This window comes from Hippocampus bargibanti, linkage group LG14, assembly GCF_051943395.1.
Source record: "Hippocampus bargibanti isolate YZ-2025 linkage group LG14, ASM5194339v1, whole genome shotgun sequence".
In the NCBI taxonomy this organism is placed as follows: domain Eukaryota; kingdom Metazoa; phylum Chordata; class Actinopteri; order Syngnathiformes; family Syngnathidae; genus Hippocampus; species Hippocampus bargibanti.
The window spans coordinates 18482765-18496957 of record NC_142747.1 but is presented as its reverse complement, the minus strand read 5'-3'; the positions used below and the strand labels follow the sequence as shown (position 1 = coordinate 18496957).

Sequence of the window (14193 nt, the reverse complement as noted above, 5' to 3'; positions counted from 1 at the left end):
CGCGTAGCACATTAAAACCGAGACGCAAAAGGCATTTCTTCTCTCTTCCCCACCCGCCTTTACTTTTTTTTTGTACAGCGAAGACACAGACGATAGCATAAATCTTGCATTTGTGTATTTCCAGCGTCCTATCATGCGGCTTAAATTAAGATTTATCTGCCGTCAGCGGACAGACAGCCGCGTCTGGAAAACAAATATGGCTGTCGCATGGAGTGCTAACATGGCCGACGTGAAAAGAGTCTCACTTTTGGCTTTAAATACAGTAAAGTCTCATTATATCGATATCGGATATATCGATAGTCCCGGTTATATCGATACTATTTCTATGCACGCTCAGAGAAAATTACATTCAAACAGGGTCGGATATATCGATAGTCCCGGTTATATCGATATTTTTTCGGACTCCCTTGAATATCGATATAACGAGACTTTACTGTATGTCTGTACGAAACGAACGAGCAAAACCATTTTGTTTGTTTTTCTGGGAATTGTTCTCTTTCCAAACACATAGCTATCAACCGGCTGTATTTTGCCATATTCTGTGCACATTTTTAGGTGAAAGTTTGCACGGAAAAAAAACGCACACATTGTTCAATATGATTTTGAGATATTTCCATTTTTGTCATTAAATATTAGCAGTAATGTTAATTACAGTAAAGTCTCGTTATATCGATATTCAAGGGAGCCCGAAAAGATATCGATATAACCGGGACTATCGATATATCCAACCCTGTTTGCATGTAATTGTCTCCGTGCGTGCATAGAAATAATATCGATATAACCGGGACTATCGATATATCCGATATCGATATAACGAGACTTTACTGTATAACAAATATCGCTACTCGTAAAAAGCGACGTCGAGCCACCTGGAGAAAAGTCTTGAAAAAACAAAAGTTCAGAACAGACAAGTTCTGGTCTGGTGAGTAACAAGAAAGCATCTTCTCCGAATCTGAAGCCATTGTTTTGATTCTCGAGCAAAGCAAAACGTCTTGGTGTGACCTCACGAACAAGGGGGCGGGACCTTCTGAAACTGGCCATTTCCGGTTTCATTTTGAAGTCATTTTTGGACACTTTGAAGTCATTTTTATTGATGTTTTGCATTTGACTAAAAATATCAGCCTGTGCGTTTTTGAGTATTTTAGATGCTATAAAACGTTTTTCTGATGTCATTTAGGAAACAAACAAAATGGTGTCGGTTGTCCTTTAATTACAGGAAAGCAAGTGAATTCTGTTTTGGAAGTTCAGGCGAGTAAAGTGCTGCATGAATATGAGCTTATCTTTCCAGGTTGGTTACCTGTGAGGGAAAACACACTAGTCCTGACCTTTGTGCGATGTGAGGGTGTCTGCTGGACATGCCTGGCATTTAAAATCCTATTTTAAGACATCTTCACCATCCTAAACACTTAGTTACTGTTTTTCTTTTAATCTACAGTAAATAAATTAAATAGAGTGACATCATTTTTGGTCTTTTGAGTGAAAAGACATTTCTTTGAGTCTATTAAGAGGTTTAGCATTAAAAGCGTCTGATCTCTCTCAGCGGTTTGTTAGAATTAATTCTAGCTAGCTATTTGGCTAGCTATCTAATAGCTATCTAATGGGTATCTAATAGCTGTCTATTAGCTGACTGGCTGGCTATCTGGCTAGCTATCTATTAGCTATCTATCCGGCTATTTGGCTAGCTGTCGAATGGCTCTCTAATGGCTAGCTACTGACCTATCTATTTGCTGTCTATTGGCTGGCTGGCTGGCTGGCTATCTAACTAGCTAGCTATTAGCTATCCAGCTAGCTATCTAGTGGCTACCTGATGGCCATCTATTGGCTGTCTGGCTGGTTGACTGGCTGGCTATCTATTAGCTATCTAGCGAGCTATTTGGCTAGCTATCTAATGGCTATCTAATAACTAGCTACCGAGCTATCTATTTGCTATCTATTAGCTGTCTATTGCCTGGCTGGCTATCTGGCTGGCTATCTATCTAGCTAGCTATTAGTTATCCAGCTAGCTATCTAGTGGCTACCTGATGGCCATCTATTGGCTGTCTGGCTGGTTGGCTGGCTGGCTATCTATTAGCTATCTAGCGAGCTATTTGGCTAGCTATCTAATGGCTATCTAATGACTAGCTACTGAGCTATCTATTTGCTATCTATTAGCTGTCTATTGCCTGGCTGGCTATCTATCTAGCTATTAGCTATACAGCTAGCTATCTAGTGGCTATCTGATGGCTATCTTTTGGCTGTCTGGCTGGTTGGCTGGCCTGCTACCTGACTGGTTATCCATTAGCTATCTAGCTAGCTATCTAATGGCAATTTATTGGTTATCTATTAGCTCACTAGCTAGCCTTCTCTATTTGAGTTGCTTGCGGGTTGAGTTAACCGAACATCATGGAACGTTACAAGATTGATTTGCTTTCGCGGGCCGAATAAAATGATATGGCTGGCCATATTTGGCCCCCGGGCTTTGACTTTGACACCTGTGCTCTAAATGTATTTCAAATTTTTGAGGATTTATTGTGCACCTTTCCATTTTTTTCACCATATCATTCCAAATCAGTATCCCAGTTGGCTTCACTACCCGAGATTCAAACCCAGGAAGTTCGTAAGTTAATATTAATAGTCATTTTACACATCAATTCAGGTATTTAAATAACGTCATGCCACAAACCAATATTCATCAAATGGTAATGACGAGCAAGAAGAAGGCACTAATATATGCTGCATTTTTTATGTATGTAAATCTATGATCAGCGATGATTGCAGTAAGTCACAATTCCATGCTTGGCAAACATGTAAATAGATGCAAATATATTGAGTGCACCTGAGCTTCTCGGGGCGCAACCGCGATACCGGAATGGCACTTGACACATCATGACTCCTTCTGAACTCGCGTTGTAGATCTCATGAAACCGGAAATGTAGCAAGAATTGTGTGCGGCTTTTTATTCTTTTCATTTTTTTTTTTCATCTCCGCCTACTTGAGTGAACACGGGCATAAAAGTGCGGCGTACGCTATCAGTCGAGAAAATCAAATGAGATCTGTAAAGTGCACACAGCCGGTCCAGTTAACGCTTCTCAAGTATCTTCAATGGTGAGACGTGATTAACATCGTGATGGAAGGAAGAAGGCGGTTAAGAGTAATAGATAGCCTATTGTTCACGTCCCTCTTCACACTTTTGTATCCTTCTTACAGCGGCCAATTTTAGTCTAACGTACAGGAAATACAGTCATACCTCGGCTTACAAACGCTTTAGCTCACGAACTTACGAACGAGAATGTAATCTTGGCATACGAACTATTTTTCAGGAAACGCCACAATGGCTGGCGGACTAATTTTCGGCGGAAGAACAACAAATCAAATGGCCGACATTAAATTTGACTAAAAATATCAGCCTTTTAGATGCTATAAAACGTTTTTATAATGTCAGTTAGGAAACATACAAATGGTGTCGGTTGTCCTTTAAAATACAATTTCCGAAAAATCAAGAGAAGCCAACAAGAAGATTTATTTGGCGTCCATTAAAGACAATCGTACGTGTGACAGGTGTAGGCTTATGCCTCCCATTTAACAGCGCATGAATGTGATTGTTTAGCTCTAAACGAAGACAGCAACATATCCAATTATTATTGTGGACACTTGGGCAATGACATGATCGCAGTTATTGATTTTTACAGGTACTTATACCTTTGATATGTTTTGTTGCATTCTGTGCTTGCAATATGTTAGCACATCAACTTTGAGAGTATTACCACTTCAGCGAGTCTCAAATGTATTTTGAAGTAGCGACTTGGACGAAATAGGATCGCTACAAAGAGCGGATTGATCTGCCTCAGTGTTTTCTTTTCTGTTATCATGTTAGCACTTATCCATTCTCGGGAAATGTTATCTGACAAGAATAAAATAGATATGAACTCATTCAGTGCCAGATATGTGCAAAAAAATGTATCCACTCCAGTGCCATGGTTTTATAGCACTAAGGAAACTGTTAAAAGAGTTCCTTTATGACGCCGTCAATCTAAATTGGCCATTGTAATCTTCGGAAAGCCACTTAAGATCTTTTGAGGTCTACCTATCTTCGTAGCTTGCGAGCTAGCACATTGTTGTTAATTTGTGTTGATGAGTCCGTGTCATAATGAGCAACAGTGCTTTTTAATTGCAACATCTGCGAACCTGTTGCTTCTCTTAATGATTCAACATGGCTTCATTCCCTCCAGATGGGATTTATCTCTCTGACAGTCCTTGAAGTGAGCCAACAAGCTCTCAGCAACAAATGAGCGGCATCCGCCTGCCATTTTTTTTTTTTTGTATCGGGAAGGAAGGAAAAGAGGCTTGTATCAAATTGAAATTCAGCCCCTGTAAAAGACTCCAATCTGGAGTGGAAAGATAACATGCTCAACTCCTGATCTTCCTGCATGCGTGTGTGTGTGAACAGGTGTTTGCTGTTTAAAAAAAATGACAAGAAGCACCATCAAAGCGCATTGCTTCATAAATTCTGTCATTTAATCTCGTCAAATTACCTCAAAGCTATTTTGCCGTTTGAGAGACAAACTAATACGGTTTAAAGGACAACCCACACCATTTTGTTGTTTCCTAACTGACATCATAAAAACGTTTTATAGCATCTAAAATACCCAAAACACACGCATTTTTTAGTCAAATGCAAAACACCAATAAAAATGACTTCAAGTGTGCTGCAACTGCAAAAAAATGAAACCGGGAGTGGCCAGTTTCAGAAGGTCCCGCCCCCTTATTCGTGGCGTCACGCCAAGACGTCTTGCTTTGCTCGAGAATCAAAACAATGGCTTCAGATTCGGAGAAGATGCTTTCTTGTTACTCATCCAGTTATAAATATGATTCAAATAGTTCTGAAGAGGAAAGCATAAATGTTTGCAATCGATTAAATAAGTTATTCCATGCCATTTTGAGGTATAGCCCGTTTCCACAGGCTCATTAATTCCTTACACGGAGCTTTGTCGCCATCTTCTGCCTCTTTTTGGTGCCACACGAAGTTTTCAGACCAAACAAAGTACAGCAAAATACATTGACGTGATGGAAGGACTGCTACAATGAGTCCTTTTTTCGGTCAGGGGCGTTCCTTCAGTGACGTAGGGTGAGGACTCGTCACCAACTCAAAAACAGGACTTCCGGAATATTCAGCGCGAGTCTTAAAACGTAAAATATAGCTATATGCGGTGGAATCTTTGTAAAATACGCTCAGTAGAAGTCATTTGAAGCCATTTTACAAATTATGGACACAAATTGTCCGGAGACGTCGGTTGTCCTTTAAAGTGTCCCAAAACTGCCACAAAATGAGCTCGGAACTGGGCAGATTCAGAAAGACCCGGCCCCTTGTTCGTGACATAATCATTGGTCACACACTGCCTTGCTCCAGAATCAAAACAATGGCTTCTGAGAGTTCAGATTTGGAGAAGATGCTTTCTTGGTACTCATCCAGTTATGAATATGATTCAAATAGTTCTGAAGAGGAAAGCATAAATGTTTGCAATCGATGAATGAAGTCCTTCCGTATATAGCGGTCAGAAAATGCACAAGATGACGCACAAGCTCCGTTGGAAATCAATATCATCCTATCATTGTTCAAGGGACAAAATTCTTGTCACGCGCACAGATATTTTCACATAAATGAAGTTACTGTAGCTTCATGATGAGCACTCTACATTGTTGATTGTCTGTGGCGATGCGCATGAATGGCAATTTATGCGTCGCAGCCCCAATAATCGAGCTCGTGTATAGAATAAAAATGCAAAATGTTTCATCAAAACCCTGCATGCACTGGGTTTAAATCCAACATTCATTTCAGGGAAATGTTTATGAGTTGATAACTATGATATTGTCATACTTTTTTTGCTAAACTGCAAATAAACGCATAATAGTCATATTTGCTTGGTCATATCATCACTAATACACGGAGCCTTTGCAAGATGCCATAAAGTCTAAAGCAAAGTTATTTGTGTGCGCGAAAGAAAATATCAGACAACAATTTGTATTCATATTATTACTGTGATGCATGAGTGTGCCTCTGTAATGAGAAATAGATTTGATTCCATTCTGCAGACATTCTCTGAAAAGTGCCGTTTTTTGTAACACGAGCCCAAAAAAAAAAAAAAAAAGCCTGCACGCAAGCTATGATGGCGTTGCCACGGCGACACTTTTAAAAAACGTCAGGTGATATCCCAGCGGGCGACATTTTGAAATGGGCGAACATACATTTGCTGCCCCTCGTGATTATTCGCGGTGCATCGAGCGATGACTTGTAGCCTAATATGTTGAGTAAAGAGAACAGTTGTTCCACTTCCCCCGAGGGAGACGTCGACACGGCAACCACTGATGACTTTTTAAGGACCGTTGAAATATTTTCCACAGCGGCGTGAAGCCATTTTAGGGTTCTGGGTGCGAGTTTGTAAAGAAAGACACTTAGGTGACTCATTTTTTCACATACAGGAAAGATCTGATTGATTGACGACAGTCTATCAGTCCATCTCTGCTCAACCGATTGATCAGTAGTCCAAGCAAGTGCTTTCTTATGTGTGAATAGCAAAGGAAATAATGGTGGCTCTTAAGAAAGTACAGTGATACGTTGGCTTACGAACTTAATTGTTTCCCAGACAGAGTGTGTAAGGTGAAAAGTGTGTAACCCAAAAATTAATTTCGCATTGGAAACCATTAAAATGAGAATAATCCGTTCACAGGTTCCCATAAAACAATGTTCTACTATTTTCTAAGCCTTAAAACTACACAAAAATACACCTTATTTTATGTATAATAAATGTGCCATGGTATTATAATTAAAAAAATAAACTGTACAGTGAAATAAAGTCTTTTTATTTACCTTTGTGATGGTCGTTGATGGCTTGATGGAATGGAGTGGCCGGTTTCATCAGCATTAAACACTTGAAGGAACGGAGCCTTCTTCTTTTACCATCTTGAGGAATGTTCCCTTGTAGGTGCTTTCTCTGCGATAATTTTACCTTGTTCCTCATCAATTGTGTTCTGTTTGGGTGGGTTGATAGCTTTTTGCTTCAGGTGTACAGATGTCTTGTGCGGCTTATTTGTGGAACCTGTTTGATGGGATATTTTAACCTTCCAGTCTACACTCTGCTTTTGAACTATCGAAGTTGAAACCAGTCCAAATTACACTGTTTTCTATCAATTTTCTCACCATTTCACTTGTGTTTTTTTTTTTTTCAAGCTCTGTCGTCTCCATTTCGTGTGTGTCTGTGTGTTTTCTCACTCTCTCTCTGTCATCTGCCTGTCTCTTGTTTAACCCCCCCCCCCCCTCACTGCTGCGTTCTTGACCAATCATGTGGCTTTAACCGAAGACTGCGGGACTGTATGCCAAGGTAAAATTTTCATAAATGTAACGTTCGTAAAACCAAAAATTTCATAAGCCAAGGGGTTCGTAAACCGAGGTATCACTGTATTGTCAACTGGAAGTTCGCTAAAACAATCTGAGCCACTAATATTACTCATCCCGAAGCAAGGCAGATTGTCTGTATAAATATTTGTTGTCCTCATCCGCCCAGATACTGCCGACACCAAGTGCCTCCTATTTGCCAGGGCTGCTTTCACACTGAATTTAAAATGACTATTTACCTGTTGCACCAGAACTGTGAATCACGATCATTTGCTCGTGGGTTTCCGTTTGGCCATTTGCTGCTTGTAGGAGGCGACAAATCACACAGTTTATATGCTCATAAAACACATATACACACACACACACACACACACACACACACACACACACACACACACACACACACACACACACACACACACACACACACACACACACACACACACACACACACACACACACACACACACACACACACACACATCTGCAATGATTGGCATTATAGAAAAATGGTTGCTCACATTACAAAGACTGTGAAGCAACCGGCTCAGGAGCTCTGAGAATACTGAGAAAATGGCATCCTGCCAGCCATCTTGAGCTCACCACACAAATCGATGGCAAAAGCCTAATAGTGTAATTTGACACACACAAACACGACACCGTGCAATAACCCTGGCACCCGTGGCTGAAGAAACAATGGCCGACAAGCGCCAGTAAAACCGTATAATAATAATCATAATAATTAATAATCATAATAATCATCATAATAATAATACATTTAAATTCTGAGCGCCTTTCAAAACTCTCGTATCTTTTTTTTTGCGGGTGAGCAGTGGCAGCCACATGCGCCAGCGTATAGATAGAAAGCTAGCTAGCTAGCTAACAGATAGCAACTAGACAGTTAGCTCACTATCTAGATAGCAATATAGCTAATAAATAGCCAGCTACATTGCTAGCTGGCTAGCCAGATAGCTAATAGATAGCAAATAGATAGCCAGCTAAGTAGCTAGCTAATAGATTGCAAATGGATAGCAAATCGACACGTTCCGTCCACATGCTGGTCAAATTTTTCATGTCTGCTGGGTTCTTTAACAAACAGTTAAGCATCTTGTCCCTTTGTTTGGATTGGATTAGCCTTTATTAGTCTCGCAGTGGAGAAATTGACATTTCACAGCAGCAAAGTGACGAAAGTGAGAAGAAAGGAAAGGAAGAAGTAGAAATAGAAAATACAAGGGCTGCTGGAAAGGCAGCCACTCTCGCGACGCCATCTTGAAGTCAAAACAACAACAAACTAACTAAATAACAAATAATGTGACAACACAGACACAGTCTTCAATTCAATTACCTCAGCTCCTGTATTTTTTTCTACTTCTTTCTTTCCTTTCCTCTTTCATAACTTTGCTGCTGTAAAAGGTACATTTCTCCACTGTGAGACGAATAAAGGTACATCCAATCCATGCCAATCTTTCTGCACCCTCTTTGTTGTATGAAGCAGTCCTAGATGAAAGCGAGAATCAAAGCCTCCTTTCCACCAGTGGATCAGGGTAACATCATGGTGGAATGTGCACGTCTGCTACAAGCTAACTTTTGAAAGCAATCCGCAGCTCTGGCCATTGACGAAAGGAGATTGTCTCACATCTCCTGTCCCACGTACTGTCAATCCGCTTCATTTCCGAGCCGCGGCAGTTCCAAGTCGGCATCGGCGCTCTGCGCTGACACTCTTTTCTACCCATCGCGGGCTCCTCAAGCCATGCATCCATCCAGCCGCAGACTGTCCAACAGCACCGACCTTACCAGTGATAACAGTCAAATGGCACCGATATTTCTCCCAGTCAAAAACAGTGCTGGCCTATTCATGCTGCAGAGAAATTTGTTCGAAGCAGATGTTTTCAATCTAACATCCTCCATTTTATTTCTTATTTTGTCTTTCTTGCTTAGGTAGCAAGCTTGTCTTCGCCGACAATCTTCATTTCATTTGCCCGCTGACACATTTCTGCGCAATAGCAAGGTCAGTGAACGAAAGCAGAAAATCCTTCTATGACTTTCTATACTTTTCTTCTTCTTTTTTTTAAACATGTCATTTCCCTGTCGCTGCTGAATTCAAGGCACTGGCCATGAACCATTTCATGTTGATTTCTTTCTTGAACTGGTGGCTTGGGGTGTTTTATTGACTGAACTGCATCGCATGACATTTATTTCTTTGAGTGGACCACATGTCCATTGATTCATTTTGAACACTGGGATGTCAAGAAAGAACTCTTTTGGGGGAAAGTATCCCATGTCAATGTTGGATTGGGACGATCAAACGACAAATTATTTGGTGGAAAAGTATCCAATTATCTGAATAGGGATGTAGAGGGTTTCATACATAGATTTAAAGGACAACCGATGCCTCCGGACAAGTTGTGTCCATAATTTGTAAAATCACTTCAAATGGCTTCTACTGAGCGTATTTTACAAAGATTCCCTATGGGAGATGGGGCCACTTATTACTGAGGAAAAAAGTGTTTCAAAGCATGTTTTGGAATAACATGAGTTAGTTTGGGCTATAGGGTTGTGCTCATGTGACTGAATCCCAGATTAGTCGCGTTTTGTTTTTGATTTTTTTTCCTCGTATTTAGGATCCACAAAAACCCTCAAGATGTGTACGTGAGTGTGCGTGTCTCAGTCAGTTTGTGAGGCGGGCAACAAGCAGTCTCTGAGGCTAAACACCCCTCTCCTTAAGAGTCAATAATGACTGTCAAACAGCACAACACAGCCTCAGGGTACCCCAATGCATCGCTATGGCGCCGCATCTCAACACAACATTTCCACCCGTCTGTTGGCTCATTTGCATATTCGCCGCAGATGATGAGAGTCACATCTCAATGTGTTGCATTGGAATCATCAAAAGGGAAAAGCTTGAAGGAACATCAGTTTTTTGTGTTTTTTTCCGTGTCACTGTTTTGTATTATGCGGGTATGGAACGCGGGGAGGTTGCAGATGCAGTATCAGAGCAGGTCATGAGTCTGCGTTTGTGTGTGTTTGTGTGGATATTTGATCTCTCCCCCGTAAATCCATTCCTGCTGTTTTTTTAAAGCAATCGTAAATGTTCTGTAATTAGAGTACACGAATCCTCACTTCAACTCAATTGCCCGCTGGAGATGAATTAAGCAGTTTGGATTTATTTTTGCAAGTCTGAGGTAACAGGGCCTAAAAAACGGACAGCAATATTTTAAAAATGGCTGACACTCATCCCGCCAACTTAAAAAAAAAGCTGTCCTTTGTTGAGGCTTCCAGTGCGAGTCTTAAAACGTAAAATATAGCAATATGCGGTGGAATCTTTGTAAAATACGCTCAGTAGAAGTCATTTGAAGCCATTTTACAAATTATGGACACAACTTGTCCGGAGGCGTCTGTTGTCCTTTAAGGGACAGATGACTTTTAAGGTTCAACTCTGGTCCTCTGTTGTTTTCTGTGATAAAATACTTCACGCGGTCTGGCGGCGTCGTTGCCTCATGTGCCAAAATTTGAGACTGGGATCGAATCCACGGCAGGTGAGACGTGTGATGAACAATGCCCTCGGCTCTCATCAAGAGCGGCAAATGAATCACCTGACAAATGGAGATGATTCATCACGTTAATGCACAGAGTGGGCTGTTCATCACAGGCACAAATTAGTCGCGGCCTATTCGTTTGCAAACATCTCGGCAATTCCCCCCATCTGCATTGTTGCATCTGATTGACTTTGCTCGGCCATTTTCAAAGGATTGTTAACTTATTATCTGCCACACATGTGCCAAAGTGTGTCCACTCCAGTGCCAGGGTTTTTGTCATTGTCACTTGAATTGCAGGACCCAAAGAACATTGACTTTTAGGACTATATCAGAATCAAAATAATCTTTATTGCCAAGTATGTCGAACACACAAGGAATTTGTCTCCGGTAAAACACGCTGCACTAGTATCATCATAAGAAAAAATGAGTCACGATACAGTTCTATTTGAGTTACTGTTTAGAGAGTTCATGGCTTGGGGGAAGAAGCTGTTTAAATGTCTGCTGGATTTGGTGCGCATGCAACACCAATAAAAATGACTTAAAGTGTCCCAAAACTGCCACAAATGAGCTAAAAACTGGGGAGATTCAGAAGGTCCCGCCCCCATGTTCACAACGTTACTATTGGTCACACACTGCCTTGTTCCAGAATCAAAACAATGACTTCAGAGAGTTCAGATTCGGAGAAGATGCTTTCTTGTTACTCATCCAGTTATGAATATGATTCAAATAGTTCTGAAGAGGAAAGCACAAATGTTTGCAATCGATGAAGGAAGTCCTTCCGTATCAATTTGAGACGTCTGGACTTCAATGTAGCGCCCAGAAGATGGACTGATTTGTCCGCTGGGAATTTGTGTAAACGTATACCTTCTTTATACGTGTTACCGCAATTGGCTGCGACACACGATTCAGAATTGTGTTATTTATGTAGTTTTTCCTTATAATTTTGCGATCAACACAGTGTTTTCAGACCAAAAAAAAGTACCCAAAATGCATTGTGTGTCACTTTCTCGGTCAGGGGCGTTGCTGACGTGACGTCACGTCAGGCATCGTCATCAACTCGAAAACAAGACTTCCGGAATATTCAGCGCGAGTCTTAAAAGGTAAAATGTAGCTATATGCGGTGGAATCTTTGTAAAATGCGCTCAGTAGAAGTCATTTGAAGTGATTTTATAAATTATGGACGCAACTTCTGTTGTCATGTTTCCCACCAACCCTGCTCACCGAAAACAAGCCTGGTGGTTTGTCTTTATTAATCACGCCGCCAAGGCCACACTGCCTGATTGCAACCAAAACAATCAATGAGACACACGGAGCGGAAAAAAATGAAAAATGAAAAAGTTCACAATGTCTGTAAGGGGATTCATGATGGTGAGGTGAGAGATTTTATGTTGTCAGGACTTGTAATTACATTTTAAAGCGGTTGTAAATTTTGTGTGTGTGTGTGTGTGTGTGTGTACACGCGTGCGTACTATTGGCAAGACATCAGGATGAAATATGAGTATTGTAGCAGCAAGGCGAGAAGCTGCTTGTTTCAGCATGTTGCGTAGGACACCCGTCTGACTAATCTATGACGTCTTGAAAAATCTCCCGACCATTGAAGGGCGTCGTGCAGGCAGCGTCAAAGAAATATCTTAACTAAACAATGTTGTAAACCGAGACGCATTTTCCATGTAAATGCCCTAATTCGTTCCAAGCTCCTCCAAAATTCAGCTATGTGTGTTTTCTATAGCTGAAGGGTGCTTATAAATTAAACGTATTATTATTATTATTATCATAATAATAATAATTATTATTTATCTATTAGCTAGCTAGCTTTCTATCTATTTGAGTTACTTCTGGGTTGAGTGAACACTGGTCTGTGTGGCTGCCGCTGCTCACCCGCAGAAAAACTGATCCTGTGACTGTAAAGTGACCTTGAGAGTTTTGAAAGGTGCATGGACACTATTATTATCATAATCATCATCATCATCATCATCATCATCATCATCATCATCATCATCATCATCATCATCATTATTATTATTATAAAAATGCATCAAAATATGAAACAAACCCATGTTACAATTAAATTATTGCATAATAAATGAGAATTGTGCATAATGTTAAAAAAAACAAAGAACACAGTCAAGAATAAAAATGAATACCACTTAACTGTTCAAGGACGTTTGCTTTTGTCTGCTTTTAACTCATTGTGGCTGCCACTGCTCACCCGCAGAAAAATATCCTGTGACTTTAAAGTGTACTTGAGTTTTGAAAGGCGCTTAAAAATGAAATGTATTATTATTATTATTATTATTATTAATCAGGAATTGAAATGTGACGCGCCATACCCTAATTTGTTCGGGTTTTGTTTTTTCATGCAATGTTTTTTTCTCCCTTACAAAAGGGGGTAGTTTTTCCCTTTTTTCCATTTTAGTGCTTTGTTCCAGCTTCAGCTGTTGTTAAAGCACTATATAAACCAATATATATGTTTTGCATTGTATTTTGGACAACCACCCTCATTTCAAGCTTATATAACTCTAGACCCATATAGTTTAGGAATTTACTCTTTTTTTCTGATAAAAGAAGAAAGTCTCAGGTTTCTTATGCTGTATTGACTGTTTATGTAGTCCTAAAAGTCAATATTCTATGCGTCCTGGAATTCGATTGACAATGACAAAAACCCTGGCACTGGAGTGGAAACATTTTTGCACATCTGGCAGAATGAGTGAAATTATATGAATAAAACATTAAGTTTTAAAAGTTCGCCTAGTTGCTAGCATGGAGCTCAATCTTACACATACAAAAAAAATGTCAATGAAACCTTGAAGAAAGAGCCATAGAGCTACCAGCAAATCAAATTTTAGTTCGCTGACGAAGCTTCTCGGATGAGGATCGAAACACTTTCAAAGAAATACAGATGACGGATAAAGAAACGTTTTCATCGTAAGAGCCGTAGAGCTCACAGAAGTTAAAAAAAGTCACCATGACACCGCGGCCCGTCCTCTGGAGTCATTTTACCTGACAGTCTTGTTGAAATACTGTCGTAAAGTTAGCTTAAAGAGGAATAAATGCAAGGTGGTGGTGACCTGGAGGAAAAGGGATGTGAGCGGAAACCCCTTAAATCAACGGCATAAATAAATCCTTGTTAGCTCATGAAAATTACTCGCCGCCGCAGATGAAAATGTCGAGGTCGCCAACGGTGCGCTGGAACTTTCAAGGTGATGCATGAGCGGCGGAACGTTACCGGGGTGACTGAATTATACCTGACTGTCCAGAAAGAATATCTGACAAGCAAGCGGTACGCGG

The 14193-nt window shown here is 40.4% G+C and overlaps 1 protein-coding gene across 2 annotated transcripts in view; it reads left to right on the top strand.

Moving 5' to 3' along the window:
- lrfn1 (leucine rich repeat and fibronectin type III domain containing 1) overlaps positions 1-14193 on the top strand; it is a 151415-nt gene that overhangs the window by 15810 nt on the left and 121412 nt on the right. For both annotated transcript variants that reach the window (XM_089013171.1, XM_089013170.1), the window contains one exon: positions 9308-9377. The gene's annotated coding sequence lies outside the window, so the exon portion shown is untranslated. The remainder of the gene's footprint in view (positions 1-9307; positions 9378-14193) is intronic.